Genomic DNA, 24,261 nt, shown 5'->3' with positions numbered 1-24,261 from the left:
CGGAGCCAATTTTCAGCGGAGGCCCAGGGAGCAATGCTCCAGATGCATGTCTTTGGAATGTGGGAGGAAACCGGAGCACCCAGAGAAAACCCACATGGATGCAGTAGGGACATGAAGACTCTGCACGTAAGGCGCCCCAGCTGGGAATCGAACAGGAGAACCTCTTGCTGTGAGCTGACAATGCAACTGCTGCACCACTGCGCTATCCGAAAAAAAAAAAAAAAATGTCAACTGAGCCAGGCAGGAATCAAACCTATAGTCTTCTGATCTGTATTTAGACACATTATCCATTGTGCAACTGGCCCTGGTATACTTGTACATATTTATCTGTTACTCAATATCAGGTGAATTGAATTATTGGTAAGAGTGCTTTTCTTATTTTTGATCTTATTATTGATCTTCTATTGACTGGAAGGATAACGGAAGATATGTTTAAATATTTTACAGTTGCACATTCAGTTATCCCTATCCTATATGGTCTTCCCAAAGTCCATAAAGAACCTCTTTGTCTAATTATGTGACCTGTAGTGTTGATCAGAAATTGGGCCACAGAGCCCCTTTCCATTTATGTGGAGAAATCTCTGCATCCTTTTTAGATGGGGTCACAACGGTAATAAAAGATACTAAGAGTTTCTTGGAAGATCTTTTTCTTAAGGCCTCAGTCATTGACACTAATAAGAGTCTTTATTTTGTTAGCATAGATATTGAATCAAATTTTACTGTTATACCCAATATATGGGGGATTGATATCATTAGAGCTTTTCTAAATGGGTTAAACACGGTCCCACGTAATACAATAGAGAGTTTTTGCACCTTGCTAGAATTGATATTAGAAAACAATGTGTTCATTTTAGATGATAATTTGTATTTACAGAAGGTTGGCGTGGCTATGGGCACAGCTTGTGCAAGTATCGATGCCAACCCTGTGTAAGCACAATGAGAGTTAAATCAAGTGCTTCACAGTCGTAGTTATAATTCACTTTACATTCTGTATAAGCATTTTGTTGATATATTTATTCTCTGGGGTGTTACATTGCAGGATTTAAAATATTTTATTGATTATCTGCATACTACAACAACATTTTTGGAAATTTACATATGAACATTCAATGGAGAGTATTCATTTTTTAGATGTTGCTATTAGAAGAGATGAGTTGGGAACCAGTAGGACAGAACTTTATAGGAAAGCCTGTATGAAAAATGTGTTGCTTCACAAAACCAACATGCACCCTCAGCACATCTCTAGGAACGTGCTTAAGGGACAGTTTCTTAGAGTAATGAGGTTGCACAGTGATGATCTTTTGTTAGACTGTGCCTTTTGAATTTTGAGAATAGACTTTTTGAATCGAGGATATAGAGAAGAAGAAATTGATACATGTATATGTGAGGTTCGATGTGAGTGGAATGAGAGTGGTAAACCATTTTTTGAAACCAAAGGCTACATCTGAGATCTGGCACCCTCAAGTACAGAATAGACAGTCAAGATTTGCACTTACGTATTCCAGCAATATTAATGTTATCTGTGATGCTAGTAAGAGAATTTGGCACAATTTAAATGCGTGTAATGAGCTTAGAGAGATCATTAGTCAAGTACTGAGATTTTCTTTTAGGAATAATCTTTCTTTGAAATGGCAACTTTTCTATAGGAAGCATTCTACTACATTGTTACCGGTTTCACAATGTAAAAGTACTTCTTCCTGCAGGAAATGCAATGCTTGCCATCACATATTTTCAGGCTACAGGTATACCCATCCAGTTTTAGGTTTTTCCATAGAATGCAATTCTTATGCTGATTGCACTACTGAAAAATGTGATTTACTATGCAGTGCATTTTATGTAGGTAAGACGAATCAGTCGTTCAAGGAGTGGGACCTTGAACACATTAGTGACATTCGGAATAACAAAGTTTAGTAGTGCGTTATCTCAACATGTGAATGACACTGACATTCAACATACTTTTAGAATATTTTTTTAGAGGTTATACATCCAGACATTAGAGGAGGAGATTTTATTAATAAGATGCTACTATGAATGCAGACTTGGATTTTACAATTAAGAGCTGATAAACCTCCTGGCATTAATGAAGCAGTGTCATTGAAACCAGCTTTAAAAGCATGAGCACTTTATCATTGAGATTATCTATACTAAATTTTTTTATATGTTTTAATTTTAGTTAATATGGAGTATGGTATATGTAGGCAAAATTTATATAATTGAATTTTTTATGATATTTTATGATGATAAGTATTTTCTTTTAACAATGTTATGTTTATGTTTAGCTTCTTGCTGATTGGTCACTGAAGATTTAAATGTCTGCCTGGGATGTTAGTTGTTGTCTGAAGAAGCGATCAGTGTATAATGAATGCACTTTCAATTTTTGTCTGATATTAAAGTTTTTGTGGTTTTATTCAGCCCTGGTGGTCATTCATCTTTGTTTTAGACTATCATTTTATTGTGGTGTTCTCGACCTTAATCCAGCTCTGTGTTTTTCTTCATTTATTTGACGACCATCTAACCAAGGTTAATTAGATAACATGGGTATAACATAGCTAGGCTTCTAAAGGCCCTAGGTTCATTAGCCTAGTAACCTCCTATGAACAAAAAATAAGTGCATTCAGACTTTCTTCGCATCTGAGGAACACCAGTCAAAATGTTTCAAGGTCATCACAGTCAGAATTACAAAAAAGAAAAAGAAACATTTAATGCTATTTGCAGGTCTTCAGGGAAACATAAAAAATGGCAACTCCTTACACCAAATGGTACTCCATAAATAAACAGGGGTGCTCCTCTTCAAAATCTGAGGTCTGTATTGGTTTATTAACTAAATAGCAATGGGATAAAATCGATTCCAGGAACTCTTTTGAATCATAGAAACTCCACATCCAGTTTCAAATGAGTTATTCTGGAAAATATAGCAATCTAAGATGCATGCCATTCTTAGAAACAGATGTGTTAGCAGAGTGCAAAATCAAAATAAATATTCTAAATGCAGTCAAGAACTGAAAGACATATTGAAATAACTAACCCTCTACAACTGTCTGTCAAATTATGCTTATTTCCAGAAGTGGCGTTGAACATAGTCAATGAATTGTTCCGGGTCATTTGGTAGATCCTTCCATGAAATATTCATATCTCACATATGCAATAAAAGAAACTATTTCAGTATAAAAGATACTTATAAATTTAATAGATGTTGAACATTGAGCATTTGAAGAGGTGTATTAGTGGCTTTCTCAAACAGATAACTGATCTTGTGGTTAGTGATTAGGAAGTTATAGAAGTGAGAGAAGGAACTCAATAGGGCAGAAAATAGCAGCATGCAGTTAAGAGGGGCTATTAAACAAGTTCAAAGACAATTGTATGGCTATCATAAGATTTACATTAGAAATGTAGAGGTAGGGTGGTGAGCTGCCTTACAAAGCCATGTGTTTGGCTGGAAGACGCTAGTAAAACTATTCAGGTATTGATGAAGACTGGTTGAGGGGCATAGGATTTTGAGTGAAGAGAATGGTTTGCCAGTATGACAAGCTGAAGACTGCAGTGGGGTTTATCCTGGAGATATGCTAGAGCAGATTGATTGATTTGATAGGTGAATTTTTAGTAGTGTTTTAAATGAGTTTACATTCTGAATTGATTTTAGTGGTAGTGGGATGAGATTCCATCATTTAGTTTCTCTGTTTGAGTATAGAGATCCACTTGTGGTACTAGATGAATATAGTCATTAGTGATTTTTCCCTAGAGTCCAAAATTATATTGGGACAATAGGGTTGGGCAAATTTCTGGCATACAGAGAAGTCTGAGTATTTTAGTTAGCTAAGAAAGAGCTAGGTGATGTGATAGATTTATCCAGTTTAATTCTCTGAGTGCTAGGCAGTGATGTTTTCTACTGTTATGGTTTACAGCACATTTAATTTTTTTATTATAACACTGCTCAAGTTTGGATAGTTATGAGTTTTGAAGGCTAGTAATGATTGGGTTAGCATAGAGGAGAGATGGCAGTAAAACTTAGAAATTATATGTATTTTGCCCATGTCAGTGAGGTATTTTTTTTCTGTATAATATAACTAATTTTTGATGAGGTTTTTTTTACCACATATGATAAGTGGTAGTCAGATTTCAACTGGTCACCTATGATGAGACCCAGTCATTTTGGGCAATTTACTTGTTCTTGTTTCACTTTGCCATTGGCAGAGGTGATAGTGAATAGCAGTGTTTTGTTAGATATGTGTTTTGGGTTAAACAGCAGTAGTTTTGTTTTTCATGGGGTTTAGAAATATTTGTGAATTATTCATCCATGTTTCAACTGATAAAAAGGATTGTTGTATAAGATCATCGAGTATAGAAAGAGTCTGACAGGGTAGAATAATGTCAAGTCATCAACAAGTTGAACTAGAACAGCATTTTTTATAGCTGAGAAGATGTCGTTCATGAATATGTTGAAAAGTATGGGGCTTAGTATAGATCCTTGTGGGACACCAACAGTTATGGGCAAGAAGATGGAGAAGTCATTTTCCAGTTTCACTGCTTCTGTGCTGTTTGAGAGATGGATATTAAAACTTTGCTGTGAAGAGTTGGGGGAGCCCTATGAATGAGAGTTGCGTAAGAGTTTCTGGTGGGAGATAGTATCAAAAGCTTTTGATCAGTATAGGAAGGTAGCGTAGACTAGGCTTCCAGTGTTTCTGTAAGTGTTGACAGTATTAACAACATTCAGCAAAGCAATAGTTATGCTATGATGAATATGGAAGCCATGTTAGCCTGAAGACAAGCTGGTTATCTATTAGATAGTTGAGAAGTTACTTACAATTACATTTTTCTAGAATTATTTTGTGTGTGTGTGTGGGGGGGCACATGGCAATTGGCCTATAGTTTAAAATATCTAATTTGATTTTCCCCTTGTGCAGTGGAATAATGAAGGATTTTTTTATAGTGAAGGGACTTACTTTCAGATATATATTGATTTATCTGAAATGAGACTGGAAATGTAATAGCCTTAGCTCCCATTTGAAGTTATTCACTAGGTAGGCTGTCAGGGCAGTAGGTTTTAACTTTCTGAGGTAGTTTGGATGGTATTTTTGGGAACTGGTTAGAAGAAATGTTGCAGGAAGTTATTTGATTGACTAGGGACATCAAGAGATTGATTAATCACCTGGTTGGTTAATGTCAGTACTGTCTGAATAAAGTGGGGATTGGATTGGTTTGCTATCTTATAATTTTGCATCTGAATGTTTGGTGTTGGCTGCATAGCTTTTCCTGGATCTATCAGTTGATTTATTGAGGTTCTTATCCACTTGGGTGCATATCAGATTTAAAGACAGTCCCAACAAAACCTTCTGGCATCCATGTCCCACTGGAAGCACATAATTTATCCACAGGCCCTTCTTGGTTTCTTGTGCTTTAGCTAATGACAGCATATCAGGAACATCATAAAGAAGGTCTGTAGAATGAGAATATTGACCAGTAATGTGCCAGCTTTCCCTAATTCTGACTTCTTTGTTTTGGGAACATATTATTGGGGGAGTCTTTTTGATTTGTAAACCTTAATTGTGGTGACTTCTAGCAGTGTGGGGGGGGGGGGTCATATGGCATGAACTTTTAGAAACTGCTAATGATCCATGTTGATCAGAGTGTGTATTGTACCTTTAAGAGCCATTTCAGTCCATGGGCATGTACATATAAGTACTGAGCACGTGCAAACAAGAGTGCCATTTTGAGTGAGCAGCCAGAGTGAAAGCATGCATGTGTATAGTAGTTAGTCCGTCAGTTAGTTCATTTAAATTTAATGTTCCAGTTGTGATGACCATGCCCTGGCCCAGCAATCAAGGAGCCTCAGTCCTCACCACTAACACTAGGGAGGTTGTCTCCTAGAAGAGGAAAGGATAACTAATGCACACAGTAAAATACAATTTCCCTTAAGTGCACACAGAGATCACAGTCAGTCTGGGGCTGGCTGCTCCCTTGCTCAATTTATCCCCAATAAGGTTCCCCACTGGCACAGCTATAGGGTCCAGGTCTCAGCCTAACTGGGCAAGCTAGAACCTCCAGCACCCACTCTGTCCAGCCAGTGCTTTGTGTCCCTGCCAAGTAGCTGACACAACACATACACACTTTGAGATAAGTATTTATACAACTTCACAGACACTCCTGGGAAAGGCTGACACAGATTCTCCAGCTGTGCCCCTTTACCCAGACTATATGGTAGTAATTACTGCCACCACCCAGTTAATAATATCAGCTACTAAAAGGCCCTTAAAAGGGTGTCCAATTATTACTGTGCAATATTATTATCCAATGGTAGTATGACTAACAGTCAAGCCTTATTTTAGAGTGGCCTGTTACAATAACCTCTATAAATATGCAATGTATTCTAGAGCTTATCTCTACACAAAGCAGCCACAGGTAGAAGGTTTTAAAAATATTTAATAATAAATAATTAAAACACAAGACAAAACTACTACACCACAGAGCTATCTAAGAGTTCAGAGATCACACAGAAACGTAAAATAATATAGTAGGACATGTCTGATTTCAAAGAAAAATACCTAATTAATCGTTATTAACTTTAACTATTCCTACAAGAAATCACAGTGCTAAAAACTTACATGTCAGCATAAGCAGAGTGCGAGTAAGTTGGATATCAAGATCAAAACGCTTCCTGGTCTCTTGTGAGAAATAGTATTTAAACATTACCAACAAATATGTCTCTGGGTCCTTCCCAGATTACATCAATTTTGACACTTAGGTTTTGCCACTATTCACATTGCATTCATATTGGACCCTATAGCTGTGCCAGTGGGGAGTCTTATTGGGGACCTGGTGAGCAAAGGGGCAACCAGGCCCAGGCTGACTGTGATCTCTGTGTGCACTTAAGGGAAATTGTACTTTATGTACTAGTTATCCTTTCCTCTTCTAGAAGGCAACCTCCCTGGTGATATTGGTGAGGATTGAGGCTCCTTGATTGCTAGGCCAGGGCAGGGTCATCATACCAGTTATCCATCCTGATGTGTTTGTGTGTAATAAACTACTTAAACACCAAAGCCTCATTGTCTTATTTGATTACATAAGATGAGTGACATGGTGTCAGAATGGGATCCAAAGTAAAGCTTTTTCAAGACCATGAGGAGCGAAGCCACAATTGGAGGAATATACATAAGTGAATCATCTGAAGCTCAAACTACTTTCAAGAAACAAGGCAAAAATGTGCAGATTTGGTATGAGTTGATAAAAGACAGGCTTGTGTGTGTTATTAAAGATGATGCAGTGAGAAAGATTTTGCTTTGAGACAGTCATTTAACTTTGAATAAAGGCCATAGAGATTTGTCAGATATATGAGCTCACAGAAAAACACATGAATATACTTATAAATTAGAAAAGCATGCTTGCAGTGCCTTCCAGAGTTAATGTTGATTGTATGCAGCATGAGGTTAAAAGATACAGGCCTAAGGGTGTGGTCACTTCAGCAAAACCCAGAGCAGCTACAGTAAAACCTAGGACACACTCGGTAAAGCAGAGGGGTGAGTCAGCAAAACTTGTGACAGGCTACATAGTCAAATGTCATAATTGTGGAGCTAGCCATGAACCCAAAAAGAGAGAAGTGCTTAGCTTTTGGTCAGCACTGCCACACATGTAAAAAAGTGAAATAATTTCAAAAGTTTCTGTAAATCAAAAGGGGCACTTTTTATTAAAAAAGAGCATTCAAAGCGGCAAGTTGATCAACTAGAAACCTGCGACCCTATTTTTTACATTGATGGTGTGTCTGTGCTTGATGAAACAATCAATGCAGTAGATTTGCTGGCAAAGAATTAAGTATTTTGTACTGCTCTGATTAATGGGAGACCTGTTCAGCTCAAAGTTGATACTGGTTTAAAGTGCAATGTTATGTCAGCAGAAATGTTTGCCAAAGTAAAAGCTGGTGAGAAGCTTGATCTGACAAAGTGTGCAAAGCTTGTTACTTATGGTGGTGAACATATTCAAACCCAAGGCTCAGTGCTTTCATATTATTCTGCTGGAAACAGCTATGACTTGCAGTTTTACATAGTCAGGAGACATGTGCAGTCATTGTTAGGCCTCAAAGACAGTTTGAAAATGGGACTGTTTTATTTAATGCAGAAGTCCAACATGTAAACAACAGTAGCAAGGAAAATTTCGTACAAACTATTTTTTCTGACTATGCTGATCTTTTTGAAGACAAGTTGGGCAAACTCCCAGTTGTTTACTCCATGAAGTTAGATCATGAAGTAAGACCAGGATAGAAAGTTCCAGTAGCCATGCAAGGCAGAGTCAAAGCTGAGTTAGTTAGACAGACTGGTGTGTCTAGGAGTAATTTGTCCAGTGGATGAATCAACTGAATGGATATTCTCCATGGTGGTAGTTCATAAGAAAAGCTCAGATGATATTAGAACATGTACTGATTTAAAATATTTGAATAAAGCCCTAAAATGACCTCATCACCCAATGCGTACAGTTGAGGAAGTTGTTTGTCTTATGCCAAATGCCACTGTTTTTTCTGTCTTAGATGCAAAAAGTTAATTTTAGAAAATTTTGCTTGACCAAAAATCTTCATTGCTAACTACTTTCAGTGCACCATTTGGAAAGTACAGATTTTTGATGATGCCATTTGGGATAAATTCTGCCAGTGAAATCTTTCAATGTGCAATAGAGCAAATTTTCTTTTGGCTATCCATGTACTATTATAGTAAATGATATTCTTGTCTGAGGCAATGGTGAAGTCAAACATGACAGAAACCTCAGTAAAGTTCTGGAAGGTGCTCATGAATTGAATCTTAAGATAAATCCTCAGAAATGTAAGTTCAGTCTACAAGAGGTAACTTATGTGGGCTCTGTTTTACCAGTTCGGGCTTACGACCAGATCCTTCCAAGTAAACTGTATTTCTTGAGATGCCAGCTCCAGACAACGTCAACTCTTGACAATGTTTTCCTAGTATGGTCAACGATTGAGCAAGTATATTGCAGATTTGAGTGACCTTTCAGCACCACTAAGAGAGCTGACATGCAAAGATGTAACCTGATCCTGGTTGGAACAACACTACAGAGCATTTGATGTCTTGAAACAGAGAATTGCCAGTCCACCCACTTTAAGATATTATGATGTTCAAAAACATCTTACTCTTTCTTGTGAAGCTTTGAAGATTGGTCTTGGTGCAGTCATTCTTCAAGATGGCAGACCACTAGCTTGGCTATCCAGAAATCTGACCCAAACAAGATACAGTAAGCTGAAATAGAGAAAGAGCTCTTGACAATTGTGTTTGCATGTTCAGACTTCCACCACCAACCTTTGGTTACTACTTTGAAAAAGTCAGTGCACACAGCTCCTGCAAGATTGCAATGCATGATGTTGAAACTGGAAAAGTACAATTTTCTCTTGGTTTACACAAAAGGCAGTCTTCTTTATCTTGCTGATGTTTTATCCAGATTGCCCAGAAAAAAAACACCGAACAGCATGAAAATGAGCAAACTGATTTTGAAGTCATGGAAGTGACAAATTTTTCTTCCACACATTTTGACAAGCTCAGAACTCACACAGCTTCAGATCCAGTTCTCCAGAAGCTCAACCACTTTGTCAGTTATGGATGGCTGTAAAAGCAAACTTGTTTACCACTGGATGTGCAATAGTATTTTCCTTACTGAGATGAGATTTTGATGGAAGATAGTATCATCATGAAAGGTCCAAAAGTGATTGTTTCAAAATCCATGCCACAAGACTATATTAAAATGTTGCATTGTGGCCACCCAGAAACTGATTCTACCAAAAGAAGGGTGATAGGAATAGTATTTTGGCCTTCTATGTCAAAAGATATTGAGAAACAACTTTCAACTTGTTCTGGTTGTAATAGTACTAAAGCGCATCAACAAAAACAACCACTTCAGCTAAGCCAGATTCCTGAACTACATTGGTCGACAGTAGCTACAGATGTTTTTGAATGGAATGGTCAACATTACTTGGTGTTAGGAGACTCTTATTCAGATTGGTTCGACATGGACCTACTTCCTAATATCATGTCTAGCACTGTCAATACAAAGCTGAAGAGACATTTTTCTGTCCATTGTAGTCCGCAGAAAGCCATTTCTGATAATGGTGCACAGTTTACAAGTCAGACATTTAAAAGATTTGCTGAAACATAGGACTTTGTTCATGTTACTAGTAGTCCTGACTACCCACAATTGAATGTCCAGACTGAACGTGCAGTTCAAGTGAAAACAGCTGTTGGGGAAGTCTAAACATAACAACGCTGATGCTTTTCTTAATCTGCTTAATCTCAGAAACATTCATCATGACACTTTACTTGGTTCACCTGCCCAGAGATTAATGTAGAGACAAACCAGAACCACACTACCAATCAATAAGAATTTGTTGACTCCAAGTGTTAAAAACAACAAAGCAATAAAAGCTCAACTCCTAAAGAAGCGTTTGTCCCAAAAGTCCTACTATGATAAAATCATCAATCCTCTGAATCCATTAAAAGAAGGAGAGATAGTGAGGATGCAGACAGTAAAAGGATTTGACCAAATAGGACTTGTGAATCATTTGTATGAGGAACCAGGATCGTACATCACTGAGTCACAAAGGATGGAATTTAGGTGGAATCGGAAACATTTATTACTGTTGTCTGAGCCAGTGTTACAGCATCTTGCCTGTAATACAGACTCTAGTTCTTAAAATGATTTGCCCAATAATCCTGCTCCAGAGAAGATTTAATCATCTGTTCCTGAAAGTATCCCTGAAAATCTTGAAGAAGAACATTCCCCAGTGACTGTCCCTGTTGCTAAACCCAGTTCTAATTATTACATTACAAGGTCAGATCATATCTCAAGACCTGATCCCAAATATATGGCAACGTGGACATGATTGTTATTGTTTGCATATATCTGTATAACTTGCATGCTTATCAAATTGGCATTTTCATTGCAGGACACAACCGTCAAAGAGGGAGGTTGTACATCAGAGTGTGTGTTGTACCTTTAAGAGTCATTCCACTCCATGGGCACGTGCATATAAGTATTGAGCAAGTGCCAGCAAGAGTGCCATTTTGAGTGAGCAGCCAGAGTGTCTGTGTAGTACTCAGTCAGTTAGTTCATTTAAGCTTAATGTTCCAGTTATCCATCCTGATGTGTTTGTGTGTAATAAACTACTTAAGCAAACACCCAGACCTCATCATCTTATTTGAATACACAAGATGAGCAACAAACCACATGAACTGAAAGTACTTTTCCATGAAAGTTACTAATCAGCAAGTCAATGTGAAGACACACTCCCAACCTTAATAAACTTTGCTGTCTCTTCTCTCCTTCACTTTACAGGTAGTTTGAATTATTACTTACCCCCTCTGAGGCCTTCACTGATTTCCACTGATTGCCTCTCTGGTTTCTTTGCATTCCACTTGGTTTACACCCCTTGTGCTATCTCCCTCCCGCAGTACAAAGTCTATATTAGAATCCTGCTGAGCATAGAGCCATCTTTAAATTTCTAGCCTCCCACCAGGACACAAGTGCTCTTCAGCAATTACATTCTGCTTGCCAGTAAGCCATTAGACCTCAGGAATTTGTTTAAAGTGTTTAGATTTGTAAAGTAATACTTACTTTTTGCTGTATTTGGATCTATACAACTAGTATTCATTTTTCTGATTCCTGACTACTGATCTGCTTATTTGTTTATTTAACTGGTTGATTCTGTCATTCATGAATTGTGTTTTTACTGACACTACCACTGCAGCTATGTTGTCTCTATGCTACTAAAACTGCTGTTATAACTGTGATGTACATCTAATTGACCTAGTCTTGGAGTTAGAAACCGTATTTACTGATTTAGCACTACAGTTGTCTCTGCTACTGCTTCAGCTGTGCTGTTGTGTTCATTTTCCTTTTTCTTGTATGCACAGAATAATTGGCTGATAAATGTATTGTGCATGATTTATTAACCTGTTTCCAAACTAAGTTATGGCACTGTGATGTGGTTACTGTTGAAGCACTCTCAAACTGTAGCAGTAGCATCTATCCTCCTGCTTTATCCACACTATCCTCAGACTTGTATCTTTTACACCCTCCTATCTCCTCATTACTTCCTTTGACCTGTCTTTGTCTCCTTCTACTAGCTTCATTCTCTCTTTTTTCTCTCTCTCTCTCTTCAGAGCACACTCAAGCAAATCTGCAGTCTGCGGCTACCACTCCACCCATACAGTATAAGAAGAAATCAGTACTGCCAACTAAACAAGGATATAAATTTTGAGCCTCAAGAGCAGGGTCAGTCCACCCAGGCATTCTACTTGTATGTTTTATGAGAGTGACGTTATTACATTAGCAGTATTTCTTAGTAGTTCGCAGCTTGCTAATAAAACTGACTGTTGTAGCAATGTGTCCTCCCCACCCTCCCGCTAGTATAGTAATCCTAACTGTCCAATAGACAGTATACATTTAATTCACATCCCTGTGACTAAATTAACTATCAAGCAGCTCTCTCAGTGCTTTCTGCCTTAGTTTGTATCACTTGGAGGCCCACCTGTTTATTTGCATCTCTATACATTCCCCTTCATTGCTAATGTATCCCCCTACTCTAATCTGTGCACAAACTGGTTACTAATCAGCAAGTCAATGTGAAGATGCACTACCAACCTTAATAAACTTTGCTGTCTCTTCTCTCCTTCACTTTACAGGTAATTTGAATTATTACTTACCCCCTCTGAGGTCTTCACTGATTTCCACTAATTGCCTCTCTGGTTTCTTTGCATTTCACCTGGTTTACACCCCTTGTGCTATCTCCCTCCCCAATACAAAGTCTATATTAGAATCCTGCTGAGCATGGAGCCAACTTTAAATTTCTAGTCTCCCACCACGTCACAAGTGCTCTTCAGCAATTACATTCTGCTTGCCGGTAAGCCATTACACCTCAGGAATTTGTTTACAGTGTCCATATTTGTAAAGTAATACTTACTTTTTTCTCTTGTCTTGGTTGGCTCTGCCCCACTCCATTTGCCCTCGCTAACACTAGGGCTCTCTTTGCTCCCCTGCCCTGCCCCCTATTCCCTTCTGCCCCCACTACCTCTACATTTATAGTAATCACAGCCACACCCACAGCTCACCCTCACATCACCTCCACCAATCACAGCTCCTCAAGTCATATCACATTATACCACACCAACTTGCTCCATACAAAATACTCTCAATCACTCTCATTCCCACTAGGAATTTTTAACATCACCCACACTACTTCCCCATCCACATATAGTCATCATCTTCTTTCGGCTGTTCCCATTTGGGGGTTGCCACAGCAGATCAACTGTTTCAATTTCTTCCTGTCCTCTGCATCTTGCTCTGTCACACCAACCACCTGCATGTCCTCTCTCACCACATCCATAAACCTTATCTTAGGCCTTCCTCTTTTCCTGTTACCTGGTAGCTTCATCCTTAGCATCTTTTTCCCAATATACTCAGCATCCCTCCTCAGCACATGTCCAAACCAACGTAATCGTGCCTCTCTGGCTTTGTCTCCAAACCTTCCAAACTGGGCTGACCCACTAATATACTTATTCCTAATGCTGTCCACCCTCATCACACCCAGTGCAAATCTTAACATCTTTAATTCTGCCACATCCATCTCAAACTCCTGCCTTTTTGTCAATGCCACTGTCTCCAACCCATATAACATAGCTGGTCTCACTACTCTCTTGTAGACCTTCCCTTTCACTCTTATGGGTACTCGTCTATCACAAATCACTCCTGACACTCTTCTCCACCCACTTCATCCTGCCTGTACTCTCTTCTTCACCTCTCTTCTACACTCACCGTTACTCCAAACTATTGACCCCAAGTATTTAAACTCATCCACCTTCGCCACCTCTACTCCTTGCATCCTCACCATTCCTCTATCCTCCCTCTCATTCACACACATATATTCTGTCTTAGTCCTGCTGACCTTCATTCCTCTTCTCTCTGAGCATATCTCCATCTCTCCAGGGTCTCCTCCACCTGTTCCCTACTCTCATTACAGATCATAATGTCATCTGCAAACATCATAGTCCACGGGGACTCCTATCTGATCAGTGTAACCCTATAATTCCTATTCAGACCCCCCACCTAGAAACAACTTAAACTTTATAACCATGTCTATCACACAACTAAGTCTAGTCTGTCTTCTCATAATTCTTTACAACACCACAAGTTATCACTCTAGCAATATCCCTAAACTTAGTAGCACAACACTACATTATGCACTCTTGTATACAGACACCACACATTATAATAATATCTGCCCACAATTATTCAAGAACTACATAACGGACCAATTCAGAACTAAACACACATGCTCTCATTCCTACTCCAAAAAAACAAAATACTTTCTCACACTCCTCACCAAACTCCAACATCTGTATAACCATTTTAACTCCAGGCTCACCATAAGTGGGGATATCCAACCCAATCCAGGCCCAAATCCATCCTGTCCAACACAAACTCCTCCAACACAAATGTCAGAACATAACACCCCCACTTTCTTCATCCCTGGGCAAATCAACAACAGCAGCAAAACCAACCATCTTTTAATGCTAAATATTAATAAAGCATCAAAAATAAAATACTGCAGGCCACAATAGCACACTACTCCCCAGACATAGTTGCTTTAACAGAAACCTGGCTAAATAAAAACATAGCTAACTCAGAAGTTCTCCCTACCAGCTACAATATCATTAGACAAGACAGACCACTTCGTAAAGGGGGTGGAACTGCCTTACTGTACAAGTCCAACTTAACTGTCCGTCAATTACCAAACTCCTACCCCTCCCCCAATAATTGGGACATACTTATCTCACAACTTCAACTTCACCCTAAAAAGGTCATCACCACAATTGTGATCTATATTCCACCTGGTAATACACCTGCTAGCCTTGAAGACTTCTTATCATGGTGTTCTTCCACATACTCACAAGAAACCCTTATTCTGGGGGACTTCAACCTAGATTGGTTCCCCTGTATATCAGAACCACCAAGTAATCTAATAAATCTCCATGGCTACCAGCAACTAGTCCAAATTCCAACTAGATGTGATAAAAAATCTAAAAGGGAATGCATCCTTGACTGGGTCCTAACTAACAACCCCACATTATACCTCACACAGGCAGTCTCCCAGACCCCTTAAGTGACCACAACATAATATACTTTATACATATTAGAACAAGCATATGCAAAACCACTAACTATATATCCACTAGAAACACATAAAAATTCTCTCTTGAGGTCCTCAACACTTTACTCCGTAACTGTGACTGGACCCCCCTAAAAACCCTCCCACTTGACCAGGCTGTAGCATATTTCCACAAAACATTTCTACAACACCTAGACACTGTCGCTCCATGTGCAAAATCAAGGTTAGAACCTCTACAAACCCCTGGCTCAGTAAAGAAACCAAACAAATCCTCAAGTCCAGAGACACTGCCTGGCTTTACTATAAAAAAAACAACAAAGAAACACAAAGCCTAACAAAGTATCAAGAACTGTGCAACCGTGCAAAAAAATGGATTAGGCTAGACAAAAAATCCTACTACACAACATTACAAACGAAATACCAACACAACCTGCAAAAATTTTGGAAAAATGTAAACCAGCTACTAAAATCAACCCAAAAGGCTACCCCCAAACCAACCACCCCTGACACTAAAGTTCCCATCGAAACACAATTCATCTCCCACTTTGTGAACTCAATTCTATCCTTAGTATCACAGGACAGTTCCTTCCTCACTATCCCCCCCCCCAACACAAATAACACTAATACAAGCTTTACAATCAAAACAGTTTCCACCACTTCAATCAAAAGCATGCTCTCCAAACTAAAAACCTCATCAACAGCAGCCGACTTACTCCCCAGCTATTTCTTGAAACTCACAGCAGATGCTATTTCTATCCCAGTCTCCACTCTCTTAAATCAAAAATAGATCAATTGTTGAAAACTATGTGCCCAAACTCTGGAAAATATCCTATGTTACACCCATACATAAAGGCGGGACCTCCACTGAACTTAATAACTATAGACCCATTGCTTTACTCTCCCCCCTGGCCAAAATCCTAGAAAAATGCATCCATACCCAGATGCTAAACTATCTCCTAGATAGCAACATCCTGTCACCTACTCAGCATGGTTTCAGACCTGCCCATAGTACCACTACAGCCCTCCTCTGCTTCACAGACACAGTAAACCATCTCAAAAATGAAGGCCTACAAGTGTCAACTCTTTTTTTGGATATGTCCAAAGCATCTGACACAGTCTCACACCAAATCCTGCTAAACAAACTAAACCAATATCAACTATCAAATTCCACTCTTACCTGGTTCCAGAGCTACTTAACTGACAAGTACCAAGCTGTGAAATAGGAAAATTCTCTCTCTCCTCAGCTGCCCATAACTATAGGAGTCCCACAGGGTTCTAACTTAGGACCACTATTATTTACAATCTTCACAAATGACCTCCATACCTCCACACAGCATGCATCCATAATTCAGTATGCAGATGACACTACCTTAATCTGTGCTGCACAAATCATTCTCACCCTCCTGCAAACAACTCAACTAGCATTAACCTACATTGAAAACTACCTTACCAACCCGGGAACTTATCCTCAATCCAAAGAAAACTCAGCTTTTGATTATAACCAATTCTAACAAAAACACTAACAGTCAATTCACTATCTACTCCACAAATGCTACTCCAATTACTCCAGTGGCACAGGCTAAGCTATTGGGAATAACCATAGACTCCCACCTAAAATTTGATAGTCATCTCAACTTAACTATTAAAAAAGTACATGCCAAACTGGGGTCACTCTACTGTATCAAACCATTTCTTACCAACAACACAAGATCAGTCATTGCTCGCTCCCAACTTCTATCCACCCTACTCTATGCATCTCCCATTCTGACTAATCTCAACAAAACTGAACTAAGCAAAATGGAAGCCTGCTATAACAGAATTGCCCGCTTTGCTGCAAATTGCTCATATAGAACTCGCTGTACTGCTTTGAGACAGCTCCACTGGCTTGAACTGCCCAACCTCCTAACCTACAATCAGCTCTGCCTCTGTCATTCTATCTATTACCTCCCCAATAAGTGTCCTGCCCTCAAAAACCTAGTACAACACCACTCAGCCAAAAAGCCTCTTAGATCATCAAGCAAACTACTACTAGAAGTCACCAACAGCAACAATAGATTTGGAGGTGCACTATATAGTAGTTCAGTGGCTAAAAAATGGAACTCTGTCCCTACTAGCATTCAAAACACATCATCCAAAGCCTCCTTTAAAGACCTCATCAGGCCACATCTCAAGCAAAGTTGGCAGTGCCATGATTGCTCCCCAGGCTAGTGAAAGCGGATAACATATACATACTAAATCTAGAGCACTTGATAATAGTTTTTAGTCTTACTCACAAACACTGGCTAATCTACAATGTATGTACTGTACCTGTGTACTATGTATGTATTCTACCTATGTTCCAAATTTCAGCTGTACACACAAATCTATTAATTACCTTTATTTTTAAAATTAATATTTTTTTCTTTGTTTCTCTCCACTGTAACTTTATGTGCCGCATACCACTGTAAAAACATGTCTCTTGTAATTTGTGTGCATACTGATCATGTCTAAATAACTAAACGTGTCTGTAATTTTTCTTTGTGGAGCTTTTCTCCCTGGGCCTCTGCTGAAAAAGGGCCTTTTTGGCTCAGTCAGACACCCCCAGTTAACAAATGTAAAATAAAAATAAAATAAAATAAATAAATGAAGGAATGTCTCTAATCGGAAAAATGATAAGCATTTTGCTAAAAAAAAAAAAAAAATTGATTAAAGTTTTTACTGCAACATATATCCTATGTTCCAATTAAACTGAATGATATACTCAAATTAGCATCTTTCTGTTTATGTAGAATTAATTATGTTGTATAAAAGAGGAATAACAAGTAAATAGGTTGCCTGCATGAATTAAATTGTGCTTAAATGCTCAATATGTACTTCTATAAATGAAGTTAATGTAACAAGAAACAGAAATATCTGAATCTCTACATGTAATCTGTATAATGTATGCATTAATAATCACATTTTTAAACATATTGAATGAAAATCTGACTCTGTTATGTGAATTCAGTGACATGAAACAAGATTTCAGCCACAGCTATATGTAGGATACTGTTGCTTTTCCTGCTTTACTGTAATTATAAGTGATTTTTGTGCAAACATACTGATGACTAACATATATAATGTACAGCTAAGGGGGTGATGCCTCATCCAGCTGTGTTGCACGCTCAGCCCTGCTTCACGCCTGAGCCCGACCGACCCAGCCCTTAGTGCCAATCCTTATCCCAAAGTTATGGATCTGGCTTGCCGACATCCCTTACTTACATTGTTCTAACATGCCAGAGGCTGTTCACCTTGGAGACCTGCTGTAGATATGGGTACAGCCTGGCACAAGACTTGCACCCTCTTTCCTGGATTTTCAAAGGCCAGTGGGAGCTCACCTGATGCTGCCAGAAGCACAACACTTTCCAGGGTGCGGGCTCATCTCTCAAAGAAAACCTGTTCCAGGGTGCCCTGTCCTATACAAACAAAAGAGAACTCTCCCAGGGGGGCCCCCACCAGCTTTTCCAGGATGTCCTCTTCAAATTATGGTGGTAGATTATATGTTTGAGCTGCATGGTGTCATAAGGTGCATTACATTTTTTCTCCAGAAATGTATAGATCTGCTTGCAAGAAATGTGTATTATTTCCTGTCTGACTAATAAGGTACATAAAATACTAAGTAAAACACAGTCACTTAACAAGCAGCAAATTGTAGTATTATAATATTCCCTTCCAGCACCAGAAATACTTTGTTATAGTACATAGCTGTTGTGTGATATGGAGTACTAAATAAGGCTATTGAACAATGATACCATATCTTGGTCTTATTAGCAATCACAATCATTGAAATATAGTAGTGATATCCTAACTTAACACATAAGCCTAGCTTAGATGTTACAGATGGAATATGAGTATCTTTGGGAATCCATTACAACAGCACTAGTCCCTGGGCTTGGACTACTATCATCCCCAAAAGTTGGTACATACTCCATACTGTACTCGTAGCTAGTTCTCCTTTCAGTTCTTTAACAGCTGTCTATCTGTGTCCCCTTCAGTTTAATCTATATTTACCCACAGTGGGTAGTTAATTTCTAAATTTATAGAACAAATATTGTTTATACCTCCAAACCCTCCATAGCATGGTCTCAGTGCTTCCAGCAGGGTGGTTGATAGGCCTACCAAACCATATCACATCTCTCCTGTCCCAGTGCAGGCTTTTCTATAAAGAAGCTATCGATTGCATCATTTCATCTGTAGCACTACCTTTTAGCCTACTGAAGACAAGATAGTCTTTGACATTAACCTACATACTTCTCAGTCCTAATCATTTTCCATGCCATCAGTCCTATTTCTATCTTGGCCAAAATTGCCTACATGTACTGCACTTCTTTCCTCATACATTACTAATGCTAGCATGTGCTGACACTTAACAAATGGTTACATCCTTTCCCACCACCTAATGAGAATCATCTTTTATAATATACTCTGCCATCTACAGTCATAGCAGTTTAATAACTGATTCTACCATTATAGCACAAAGTCAGTCTTCACATCTGGAAATAAAAAATGGAAATCATCATCATCTTTCATCAGAGCAGGAGCCAAAGTAGATCCAATTGCAAAGATGCTTAAAAATGATTGATTACAGTGGCTTGGAACATTTTCAAGAAAGCAGACAATGATCTGGTAAAGATTTGGGAATGACAGGAAGAAGACTAAAGGAAACAAAGGTGTCCAGCAGAGAGATTGGTGGATGGATTGTGTGAGAAGGCCTGTGAAAGTCAAGCAAGACTATCAAAGAAATTAGGAGAGTGTCATTCACTCAAGAGAGATGGTGACAACTGACGTGGTATCCTAGCCCCAAGAAAAAATAGAGGAAAAAAAGGGATGATGATAATCATCATCATCTTCCTGTATGTCTTTCCATCACATTGTAAATTTGGTCCACAGATGTCCTGGAAAACATAAGCAACTCACCACAGGACAGCAGAGTTATTACTAGCAGTCCCAGGAATAAAATATTGCTCCATTTGAAACGTGTCTATCTTTCCAAAACTAATACAAAACTGAAATATCAGAATACCAAATAAAACTACATTTCCAGTTCTTCTCTGAAGAACTTCTTAGCTCGTGTTAATTCATTTCCAGTAATGTGCTCCTATTCAGTATCATAGTTATTTAGCTTGTCATGTGGCCGTATTTCCTATTGCTGTAGTACTCAGATATGTATAACCTTGCTGAATGAGTAACTATGCCATTCCTATCAGTATGACATGGAGAAGACATGTTATATGTACCAGTTATAGAAAATGACATGCTGATATGGTTTATGACATTAAAAGTAGCAACATTTTGTTAAGTGACTACTACAGACAGAGAAGCTATCCATTCCATTCATGCACTGGGTGATTTTGCAAGTCCATACTCCAACATACATGCATGCCTTATGGACATCTTAGCCTTCAACTCAGATCATCCTTATATTCAGTAAAATGTTAAGTGGAATGCATGTGTGTTATTTTTTTCATTTTGGCAGTCAGCATTGTATTTGCATATCCATATTGATCAAATGGTTGCAGACTGTTTATGTGAAGCAAGATTCACTGATTCTTACTTTGGCAATGTTACAATGACTAAATGAATGTTAGTCTAATGCTAAGGATCTCTTGGATTCTGAAAGGGGTTGGGAGGGTGGCCTAATGGTTGGGGTGATTGCCTTACAAACACAAGGTGCAGGTTTGAATCTCACAGGGGATAATTGGCTAGGCTTAAAATGGCTCGCAAGGACAGTTAGCCTAGTACTAACCTATAAACTGCCTGTGAATCTGACTTATCAATATTTAACTCAGCTGCTTGATGACATCCTACACAAAAATATTCCAGATGCTCTCAATTATCTTCACTTTAACTCCTACACCAGTGACTGGAATACAGCCTGGCTTGATGGGAGATCCCTCTCTCTTACATTCAAAACTAAGTGCTCAGTCCAAAATCTCATCTCCTGCAGTATTTTCTGTGGGGTTCTGTTGGGTCCTGAGTTATTCAGTGTTGTTATGCTCCCAGCCATGAGTACTCAGAATAACTAGGGGTGCTAAGTTTGTTGGTCACAGAAAAATTATGAGTGAATCATTCAAATAGCATATTGTGTGTGCTAAACCATAAACCATTCTAATAATGCTGTTTCAACCCACTGTCAAAGGTGTGCAGTAAAAGACAACTATTTTAAACAAGGGATTTGTCCTCAATGCAGTTATAATATTAGGATATTGCAATTTGCTGCAGAAATTAAAGAAAAAAAGAATGTCTTCTGCAATAATTAAGACAGTAATCGTGAAACAACATTAAATCCATTTGCGAATCTTCATCAAAGTTAAAAACTATGGGGGACAACATGACATTATTTTAAACGGTAGAGGAAATCAGAATGAAGGTAAGAACTTTTAGGATAGTTCTTAACAGAACTAAACTAAGACAAAGTTTTATTACTCAGAATTTGACTTATCATGGAACCATTTGCCTATTTATGTATATAATTGAACTAATACTGATGTTTTTAAAAGAAATCTAGATTTATGCCTAGATTTGATGTTTTTAGTCCCTCCTTTTGGAAGCCCATCTTCTTCAAGACATTAAGGCCACAACACAGTTTCCAAACTTATGAACTTTATGAACTTTATTCTAGAAATCTTTTTATGTTCTCCCCTACTCCTTTTTTTAAATAGGGGCATATATCTTTGAATGCTAATGAGCTAATTATAAATATTAACATATTATTTGTTAGACAGATGTATAAGGGAATTCAGATTGCAACATTTGTCATGGAGTTTACACCATAACTTATCTTTTGAGAATTATTTGTTAAGCCTCCAGTCCTGGAATGCTATGGTGTCAAGAGTAACTAAGCCAGAAATTGTTAAATATGTTTCTTATAGGGTTATTTCAGTGTTTGGGGCCTTAGGCCATAAAGAACACTGACTCATTAAAATCAATTGCAAACACATTATTTGCCACTCACTAATGAAATTTGCTTTTAAAACACTCATTATTAGGTGGCAACTTAATATCGGCTGGTATATGATTACAAACACTAGGAACCATTTGAGTTATATAATTCCAGCTTAATTGCATTTTACAATAAAAAAAAGTATTATAATTGATATTATCATATTAGAATAATACATCTAATAGTATCTCAGCAGCCAAGACAGGACAAACTTCACAAAAAAAATAATAAAAATCCTTTATTATAAAATAAACACTTTTGCCCAACTTAAAACATGGATTTCATCAGAACCAATACACTTCTAAAGGGAGGAACAATATATAAAAACTTGCCTTAATTGAAAACATTTAAACAATTAAAGCAATTAAAACAATTCAACTAATATTTAAAGGGACTATAGAATAACATAACCATGTGTAATATTTAAAAGCAGTGTGAAACATTTAAAAAACAAACTTTACTGCCTTTTACTAACAACAAAACCATTCTTACAATAAATATTAATATGGAAAAATATATATAAAAATATATAAAAAAATCAACAAATCTCACAATAAATTTGATCCTGTGTTTAAACTTGGTTATAGGGAAATACTCTCATTAATGCCTGGGAAATACATGGCATTCAACTTAAGCTGCCATCTAATGTCTTCTATAAGGGTCTTATCATCTCCACCTCTGGGGTTATAGCCAATCTGTTCTAAAATGGCAAAATTAAATGTGGTGCAATTGTGGCTATTAATAAGGTGTTTGGCAAGGGCATTATTAATATTTTGCCTTCCAATCTGATATAAATGTTTGTATATCATATTTCAAGGGGCCTTGTAGGTCTTGCCCAGATAAAATGCTGGACAATCCAAACACTTTGCCAAATACACCACTTTTCTAGATCAACAGTTGCTCTTCATAAATGACAACTTTGTCCTAGTAATATTATCCAAAATAAGATTCAGCAAATGAATAATATAAGGGCATTACTTACAAAACCCACATTTTATTGTACCCACTTCATATCATTTACCAATATCCCTTAAAGGCTTTTCACTTTGGCTTTTAATTTAGACCCCATCTTAAAAACAAATGAGGAGTTGTCCCCAGATATTTAATAAATACCTGGATTACTCCCTACAATATTCCAATTTGTAATAAAAATGTCTTTAACATCCTTAAAACAGGGGGCATATTCTAATACTAAATCCCTAACATAACTTTTTGTATCATGTCTTTCATTACTTTGCTCAAGACCCACTAGGGTTTATACTTAACCTCCCACTGTGATAAAACATAATATTTCACATCATCAATTAGCTATGGGGGGTATCCCCTCTGTAAAAACATACTGCCTATCAAATTGAGCTCCTTTTTAACATCTTTGTACAGGGAAGTCATCCTAGCTGCTCTTATGTACTGCCCTTTAATAATACTTATTTTCTGATTAAAGTTGTGACAGCTAGTATACTATAAATAGGTATTACTGAAATTTGGCTTTATATATATATACATAAATTATTCCTAAATATAAACCTAGAATCTCATTCAAGCATTACTAAATTTGAATATACATGGGCATATGAGGCCCCATATCTATTCCTTTAACATGTTTATAATATTCCCCTTAAAAAAATAGTTTCTAAAACTAAAGTTATACATTCATTAATTAGATTCAGTTTATAAGGGTCTAAAGTACAATACTTCATCATACTATTATAAAAAGACTCTAAACCACTCTCTTTTGGAATAGAGGTAAATAAATCTATAACAACCACTGTTAAAAGAAAGTCAAGTCATAGGACGATATAAAATTTTTAAAAATGTCCTAAAATATCCCAAGAATCCACAACTAAATGCCCAACTCTAGAATAAATAAGTTTTAACCATCTGTCCATGACTATCCCAAGGGGTATGTCATAGACCTACTTCCAGAAACAACTGGGCAAAATAGTGGCTTTTCAATACTCTTGTGGATTTTAGGGATTCCAAAAATGGTAGCAACTAATGGCTTCTTAATAATTAACTGTAAATATAAGTTATTCCTTGATCAAGAAGGTACTCTTCCAAGTAAGAATCAATTATTTTGTAAGCTATATTAATTTCATTCAGTGAAACTAGCATGCAAGTCTCCATGTTGTTGTTGATTGTCTTTCGGCTTTTC

The sequence above is a fragment of the Protopterus annectens genome, chromosome 4.part1 (genome assembly GCF_019279795.1).
Source record: "Protopterus annectens isolate FY-2018-M chromosome 4.part1, PAN1.0, whole genome shotgun sequence".
Lineage (NCBI taxonomy): Eukaryota > Metazoa > Chordata > Ceratodontiformes > Protopteridae > Protopterus > Protopterus annectens.
Note: the sequence above shows the minus strand (reverse complement) of the source record.